Source organism: Thamnophis sirtalis, unplaced genomic scaffold (genome assembly GCF_051295495.1).
Source record: "Thamnophis sirtalis isolate CommonGarterSnake01/CBP01778 unplaced genomic scaffold, rThaSir2_p1.2 scaffold_6, whole genome shotgun sequence".
NCBI lineage: Eukaryota > Metazoa > Chordata > Lepidosauria > Squamata > Natricidae > Thamnophis > Thamnophis sirtalis.
In genome coordinates this window covers 121,304,051-121,312,571 of record NW_028261386.1, presented here as the reverse complement: position 1 = coordinate 121,312,571, position 8,521 = coordinate 121,304,051, and positions in this window count along the sequence as shown.

Below are 8,521 nucleotides of genomic sequence, written 5' to 3'. Positions count from 1 at the left end.
TTAAGACTTATATACCGCTTCACAGTGCTTTACAGCCTTCTCTAAGCTGTTTACAGAGTCTGCATATTGCCCCCAACAGTCTGGGTCCTCATTTTACCAACCTCAGAAAGATAGAAGGCTGAGTCAACCTTGAGCCACTCAGAATTCCTGGAGTCAGCACTGAGTTAGCTCTGCAGTACTGCATTCTAACCACTGCGCCACCATGGCTCAGTGGTGGGTTTCTACCAGTTTGGACTGGTTCAGCCAAACTGGTAGTGGTTTAGTTGCCTGGGTCGCTGAAACCGACAGTGATTCAGGCTTGTCACGTCCCTGAACCAGGGCCTAGGGCGCTGCCATCTTGTTATTTGGTTCTGGGCATGCACATGCATGTGTGAAGTGCACGAGTGAACCGGCAGAAGTGCCTGCCGGAACCCACCTCTGCCACGGCTCATATGTTGCATGGCTCCAGGATATTTTGGAGTGGAGGGGGGAAGCTTCTTTTTAAGTAGATGTAAGAAGGTTTCATTGAATTCCACGTAAATTGAAATCTATTGTTTCTCATCTTTGCATTGATGCTTACCTATGCCCTGCAGGCTATATACGATATCAACCGTATGTTACACTTTCAATAATCAGCCTAATATCTCTCTTTTCCACAAATTTTAGAGAAGCATATTATAACATTTCATGTACTGTCAGTAGGAGCTTGCAGACACCTTTTTAGGTATATGTTAATAATTTACTAACAGTAGTAGTAGCATTAGTAAAAAAGAAAGCTTATAAAAATATTCAAAATAGTATGCATCAAAGGCTTTAGACTAGCTATAAAATTTAATTTAAAAAAGCAGAAAAAACAGAAAAACAGAATTGATTTATTGGTTTTCTTGGCAGTTGGGCTTTCCTGCCTTCCATTGGCCTTGTATAATTATTGTCCCTCCCACCTGTCTTATTTTTCTCAAACAAATTTTCTAAATGGTAGTGTTATAATGGTTTAAAAGCAAAATGTTGTTCAATTTTCCATCCTATAATGCTCCTGTTATTATTGTTTGGTCCAGATGAAACAATGGATGTTGCTGAGAAACAAGAGACTTTTAGAATTGGAAACCTGAGGTTTGAATGGTATGGATATTTATGGTATTATAAAGTTAAAATTGATGTGGATTTCAAAAATCATTTTATTAAACTAGCCATATTAAGAATATGGAATAGATACAAGGTTGTGACTGAAAACTCTTCTATGGATTTCAACTCAAGAAGCATACAGTAGAAAACAAACAGCAGACAAAAGGTTGACATATTGCAAATTATTGGAAAAACATTGAGGGAAATTTAAAATTAAATCAAGAGAGCAGCTAATAACAGACAGATGTAAGATGTCAATTCCCATTAGAGTTATTAAGAGAGTCTAAACAGGCAAAAATATTCATAGTTTGGAACAAAGTAAGAGAGAATTTTAAGTAAAATTGTGAACTGATGATGGACATGAGCTAGTGTTTAAATTTTGTGGAATTTGAAACTGAGGAAGAGCAAGTTAAAGAATGTATGATAAAATGGACTATGGATTTTAGTTATAATATACAGATGAACCAGTGGGAAAACATGTGGTTAAAATTTAATTGATCTTAAACAGAATTTCTATAAAATGATGTATTGTTGATACATGATGTACAGAGATAGAAAGATTCAACAGTACCGTCTATATGTAGAAGAATGGTAAGTGAAATTGACAAATTGTGCTGAAATGGATTAATTAACTTCTATGACAAATTGTGCTGAAATGGATTAATTAACTTTTATGATGACAGAAAGACACTCTCTACTGTGACTGGAAACTTTGACTGGATTTTCTGAGTAAAAATAAATAAAATGAACTTGTGATTTATGGTTTTGATGATTAGATAGGATTGATTAGAGAAAGTAAAATATTACGATTTAACTTTAGAAAGAAAACTGAAAATATAATTGTGCTTATAACTGCTGTGAAGAATATCAGAAGTCACGTCTTCGTGTTTTTTCTTTCTATTTTTCTTCAACTTTTTTTTCTTTTATCGCACTTTTTGCTTTGTTTGCTTTTGCCTTTTTTCTTTCTTACTTAGCTTGCACCAGGTTTCATCTTTTTTAAAAACCTTCATTTAAAATGATTATTTTTTTAAAAAAAATACAGTACTGCTGTTATCAGGTAACTATGGTTGAGGATATAGGTGAAGAAAAGAAGGACAAGAGGGGCATCTGCTAATCTACTTTTCTCACTTTGGTGAAAACGAAGAGGAAATCTGCCAGTTGCAGCATCCTCACAGGATGTTTAAGTGACAGTGGAGCCTGGGAAATGGCAAGCAAGGTTTAAATCCCAGAGTTCTGCTGTGTGAAGGTGGGGGAGTTAGTATATCAACAGTAACTGATGCCTGGCCTGCTGTATATAGGAATGTGAAATATTCCTCTGCTCTGCTAGATATATTCTTGAAAACCATGTAATGTCATGTAATTCTACTACGCTTTCCTTTATGCGTGCTTAGAATACCAAGTAAAGCATAAAGGCAATACCTCCTTGGCAATTAGCCTTTAAGTAACTGACAATACCAATACTGCCTAGAACAGTGACAGTATTTTTTAGATAGAACAATTAATTCCTGCCCTCTGGATTGAATGGGAAATAATACCCAGGGCAGAAAAAAAATTACTATAACTTCAGTGGAGCAATTTAAGAATTTAAGCAATCACCTCTTATTCACGTCAACACAAATAAATTTCAGGTTCTCCCTTTTCAAATTTATAGTCCTACAATTTTTAAAAGGTTTTGTGCGCAAATCTTCAAAGATAAGCATTTGATTTCCAATAAGACATTCATTTTAATGGACATATCCTCCTAAAATAGTCATGCTGTATACATTTTAGTGAGATAATTACATATCAAGAATCAAATAAATGTGAATACTGAAGGATAACTGCATTTCAATTCTTAAGTATGTTTGGAAATCTAATAGGCTTTTACCCAACTGAAAAATAAATTACTTTCTTCTCTATAAACGTAGAAAACAATGCTGCAGTTAATTACTTTAATCCAACCGATGACAATGCAGGTTTATTGTAGTTTATTCTATTATCGTAAGACCTTATTTCCTTCCTTCAAATGTTATATAAACTACAAGAAGGAAGTTGATTTTTTAAAATTCAGTATTGTACATTTCATGCCACATAAATTACTTTCTTCTCTATACACAAGCAAAACAATGGTTTTGAATCCAATCTACCACAATATACGTTTATTGGGGCTTGTTCTATTATTGTAAAAATTTCCTTCCTTCAAACGTTATATATAAACTATAACAAGGAGTACTTGTTCAAAAGTCCAAAATGTACATTCATTCTATACTATATTTCCTCCCCAAAAAATCAGGCTGGTATATCCACACTTCTCCTTTATTTGGTAGTTGTCAATTTATGGCCACAATTAAGCCCATACTTTTGGTCATAAGTTGCTGTGATTGTCATATGACCAGACTCAATTTTATGTCTATTCTTATAATGGTTATTAAATAGATCAATGTGGTCATTAAGCAAATCATGTGCTTGTATGTCCGAATCCTACTTATTGAATGGGTTTCCCCCCGCTGCAGAAAACATGATCATGCGACTGTGGGATGCTGTAACTGATCATTAATGTGAGCTGGTTGCCAAGAATTTGAAGTGTGATTACATGACATGGGTGTGATATTGCAGTTGTAATTCAATGACAGGTAATAAGTAATGTCATTTTTTTAGTCTGTTGTAACTTTGAACTGTTGTTAAATGACCACTAATAGGTCAAGAACCTGTATTCTTGCAATACCTGGATTGGATATAATAGGCTGAGTAACCCACCCAAAAAAACTCCATGTCAACTATTAAACTCATGACATAAAAAACCATGATTAATCTACTTCAAATAAATGTGATATTTGTATAATTGGTAGAAATATGATTTTTGGAAATAGTCTGTTTATGCTTACCTAATTATTCCTTCCTTCACATTGATGTATTTTTTTGTTCCAAACCCAGGTAATAGCTAGTTATATTCAGATCACATCATTCTTATACAAAATGCAAACATTTACAATTACAAATATTATTTTCTTCAGGGTATAGCCTTGAAAGCTAAACATTTTAACATTCTCTTGATTGTGTTGCATTTTGTTAGTTTGGGATGTGAATTGGGAAGTTGGAGTACAGTACAAAATAAAATTATATGGTTACATTTAGCTGGACCACAGGTTCCATTGGAACTTCATTTACTAGATTATTCCATTCCACAAATATTACTTTAAAGCAAAGTCATTGATTTCCTCACTTTTAGTTAAAAAAACAGAACCCCTAGTCCTAATCCATTTATTTTCCATTTGTTGAATCAATTTTGTATTTGTGAGAACCAACAGATTAACACAGCAATCTGACCACAAATAATAATATTCAGATAAAATAAGAACAATTAAATAAGGATAGATATCGTAATGTTCTAAACAGGTTATAGATTTTAATTTATTACTGGGATCTATCTAGCAAATTTCTGCAGATTAAAATTTGCAGCTAATTCAACCTGAAGTATTATTTTGTACCTATCATTTCAGGAAAATACTGATCAGTGTATCTAACTTACAGATGTGATATTCAAAATGCAACATCAATTCATATGAAGTTTTTCCTCATATAGTATCTCCCTAATGGAAAGAAATTATTTTTCAAATTAATTTTGTTCTGAAAAAGTAATTTGTCTTTATAAATATTCAAATTCTTTGTATAAGTAAACTTAAGTTTTGATTAGAAAATGAAAGTTGTATTTTTTTTTCTCCCCTTTTTTTTGTTCTTTGTGCACATAAAAACTTATTCTTTGAAATTTGCATCATCATAGTGTAGCTTGGCCAAAGCCAAAATACTGCGCAAGTTGTAGTGTAAATTAAAATGCATAGTTCTTATTTACGTAATACATACTTCTGAGAAAACATTCCTAAATGTGTAATTATATCATATAGCTCTTACATGTAGCTCAAAAAATTAACAACTAAAAATCCATTACAATTTTCAGGACATTTTATAAGCTTTTGGAATCAGTTACTTAATATCACCTAGATGAAAGAACAATGAAGATACACAAACTCATTTAGTTGCTGTAATTTTTCATCATTTATATATCATTTGCAATCATTTACACCATGTTTCTGCCAAACATAACTACCTTTATTTTTGGTACATTAATTTTTCAAATCCATATTCACTAAAGAAATCTTAGAAAGGAGTTGCCTTAATGGATCAAGCATTTAAAAAGTGGCAACAGGATATTTATACTTTCAGACTTGCAAAATTGATATCAATCCTTCCAGGTAAAGTAGACCAGAAACATGACAAGACGAACTAATTCTACTTCATTGTAAGACTATATTAACAGAATCTTAGGTTTTTTTTTTCTCTGACGGTTAAGCCACTGGGGACTTCTCTGGTTCAATTGTTTCCTAGGCAGCATCTCTCTCCCTTGTCCCGCAAAATCATCCACAGATCAGAACATCAGAACTGCAGAAACTTCTTGGATGAGAAGTGAAACATCTTTAGATAAAAACAAAGAAATTCCAGTTGCTTCTTGAAAAAGCATCTTTGGGATAACTATGACCTGGATGGTTGGGAATCTCCATAGACATCCACATATTCCATTACCAATATATAGCTGGATAACTGTTCCGATGATATCTTACTCTATGGCAAACTTTTTCAGTCCACTGCCCACTTGGTGCTACAAACTGATCCTCAGTGCCCCCACCCAGTGGTGGCATTCAATTTTTTTTTACTACTGGTTCTGTGGGTGTGGCTTTGTGGGCGTGGCTGGGGGGGTCATGTGACTGGGCAGTTTGCACGACGGAAGGAAGATAGTAACAGTAAAATTCAAAACTGTAACAATTAATTGCATATTTATTCAAAATCCAATTCAAAAACCTTTTTAGTTAATGTTAATTCAACAAAATTGTTGAACATGATCCAGTGATACCAGGTTTTCAAAGTCTGATAGTCATTTATCAAGAACCTTAGTAACTAGTAACTTAGTAAACTCAGTAAAATTTAGTAGCTACTTCACTGTTCAGTAAATTCTTAATGTGATGGATGGGCTTGGTGAAGTGATACCAGAAAAAAATGACTTTTCAAAGGAAGCGGCAATCAGCTATTTCCTAAACTGTAGGCAGAACTCCAGGATGTGGGACCCAGAGGATCCCCGTTTTTAAAAACCTGGTTACAGGCAGAGGAAGAGCTCAAGACTCTGATCCTCTCTTTGTCTGCACAGGCCACAGGGGGAACTTGTGGTACCCAAAACTAGAACCCCTGATTTCTAGACTTAAACCTTAAATATTGAAATGGCCCACTTCTTCCCGACTTCTAATGAAACCATTCCATTTACTGTCACGCAATTCTCCCTTGCGGATACGACGGATTCCTCCCCCCCCCCATGTATTTCCCACCCACCTCCTCAGCTTTCCTGCTGTATTTATGATTAACAGGGCGCTCTTCGCTCTGGGGCCAGCCCGAGCACCGGCGGCAGGAAGGGCAGCAGCAGAAAAACTTGGGCCAGAGGTTTTGGGGGAGGTGGGGCGGAGGGAGAGATGTGGTTTTGGAGGAGAATAAAGATCTGTCACCATGCAGGAAGGCCTCTGCTGTTGCATCACTAGGTCTCCCTGAAGCCCCCTTTGCATGCTCGCCTTCCCTCAAAACCTGCTCCGTCTCACCTTTGGCCTTTTCTGCGCTTATTGAAACTGGTGGGGCCTGGGCTGAAGCAGCCGGGGGGCACTGCAGGCCTGATATGCGGTGGGTGGGTGGGAGAGAAATAGAGGCTCTAACGGCGGGACGGGCGGCACCCTCCTTCCACGCTGCCGGCTGGCAAGGGCTGTTGTTCCAGCGCAGACCGGCAGAGAAAGAGAGGCAGCTCGTCCTCTGCCTCCTCTTGCAAAGAGCCTCAGCAGCCCTCCAGGACCCTCTCTCTCTCTCTCCCCCTCCCTCCCTCCTGGGCTTAGGAACCCACCTCTCTCCTCTTCCATATTCGGGCTGCAAAGCAGATGGGAGGCCGATACGCTCGGGCTTTGGTGCCTCAAGTCACCGAAGGAAGCTCGGCTCCTATGTCAACCCTGGATCGCTTTTTTCAATCCGGGTTTTTAAAAAATAAATAAATCAGGGAGGAGGGGCACAAAATGGAATAGCCAGGCAAAGCCCTTGCTTTGTGGGTAAGGATTTTGAGAGGAGCTCCCAAGTAGGAAGATAGAGTCTTGGGAAAGAAATGAGTTGGCTTCTCTGCTTTGCTTTTAAATGCACCCATAGGTGTGCGTTTCTACGTTTTCTTCCCTATCGCTGGTATGAGGCTCTCACTGGAGACTGGATGGCCTTTCTGGGGCTTGTTATTTACACACAATACACTATATCCCCTTCTATGGCCAAGTAAAGTCTTGTGCCCTGCGAGGGAGCCACCTCCAGCACTCCTCTGCCATCTTCCTTGCCTCTTAGCGCCCCTCTGCCACCTCCCTTGCCTCTTAGTGTCCCCCTGCTGCACCCCTTGCCTTTTAGTGCCCCCTAAGTCATCCCACCGCCCCCCAGAGGGCAGTACCACCCACTTTGGGAACCACTGCTCTATGGTAATGGATGAGCTCACTCAGCAGCCTCGTGTAATGTTAAATAGGAGAGGGAAATGCACCAAACATTGTGGCAGCCCACATAATAGGGGCAGAGGGCGGGACATTTCCTCCCCAATCACTACCAATAGGAATTGATTCTAAAGGAATGAGGCAAACCAGCACAACACTGTGTTTCCAACTCCCAATCCTCTCAGCTGATCTAGAATACCACCATGGTTAATGGTATTGAAAGCTACCAAGAAGGGAAGGATCGATGCACACACCCCTCTTGCTTGTGTCAGAGATCAAAAATAGCAATAGCAATAGCAGTAGACTTATATACCACTTCATAGGCCTTTCAGGCCTCTCTAAGCGGTTTACAGAGAGTCAGCATATTGCCCCCAACAATCTGGGTCCTCATTTTACCCACCTCGGAAGGATGGAAGGCTGAGTCAACCCTGAGCCGGTGAGATTTGAACCGCTGACCTGCTGATCTAGCAGTAGCCTGCAGTGCTGCATTTAACCACTGCGCCACCTTGGCTCAAATGTGACCAATGTTGTTTCCATTCTATATCCAGGTCTGAATCTTGACTGAAAAGGTCCAGATAATTGACTTCCTCCATGGTCCCCAAAGTCTGTTGCACAACCTTCTCAACTACGTTCCCTAAAAAGGAGAGATTAGGTACTGGGTGAAAATCGTCCAATATGGTGGTTTCAGCATGGCTTCTTGAGAAGGGAATCAAGGCATAACCTTACTCAAAGAATTAATTACTGTGACACATACATGCACATTGCACACATGAATATGTATAAAGCATACATGGAGACCTATTTGTGTTTTCCATTAAAATTCTGGATGGCACATTGAAATTATGGTACAAATTATGTTAAAGAATTGAAAATATTGCTGCAGGTGCCTAATTTGAAAA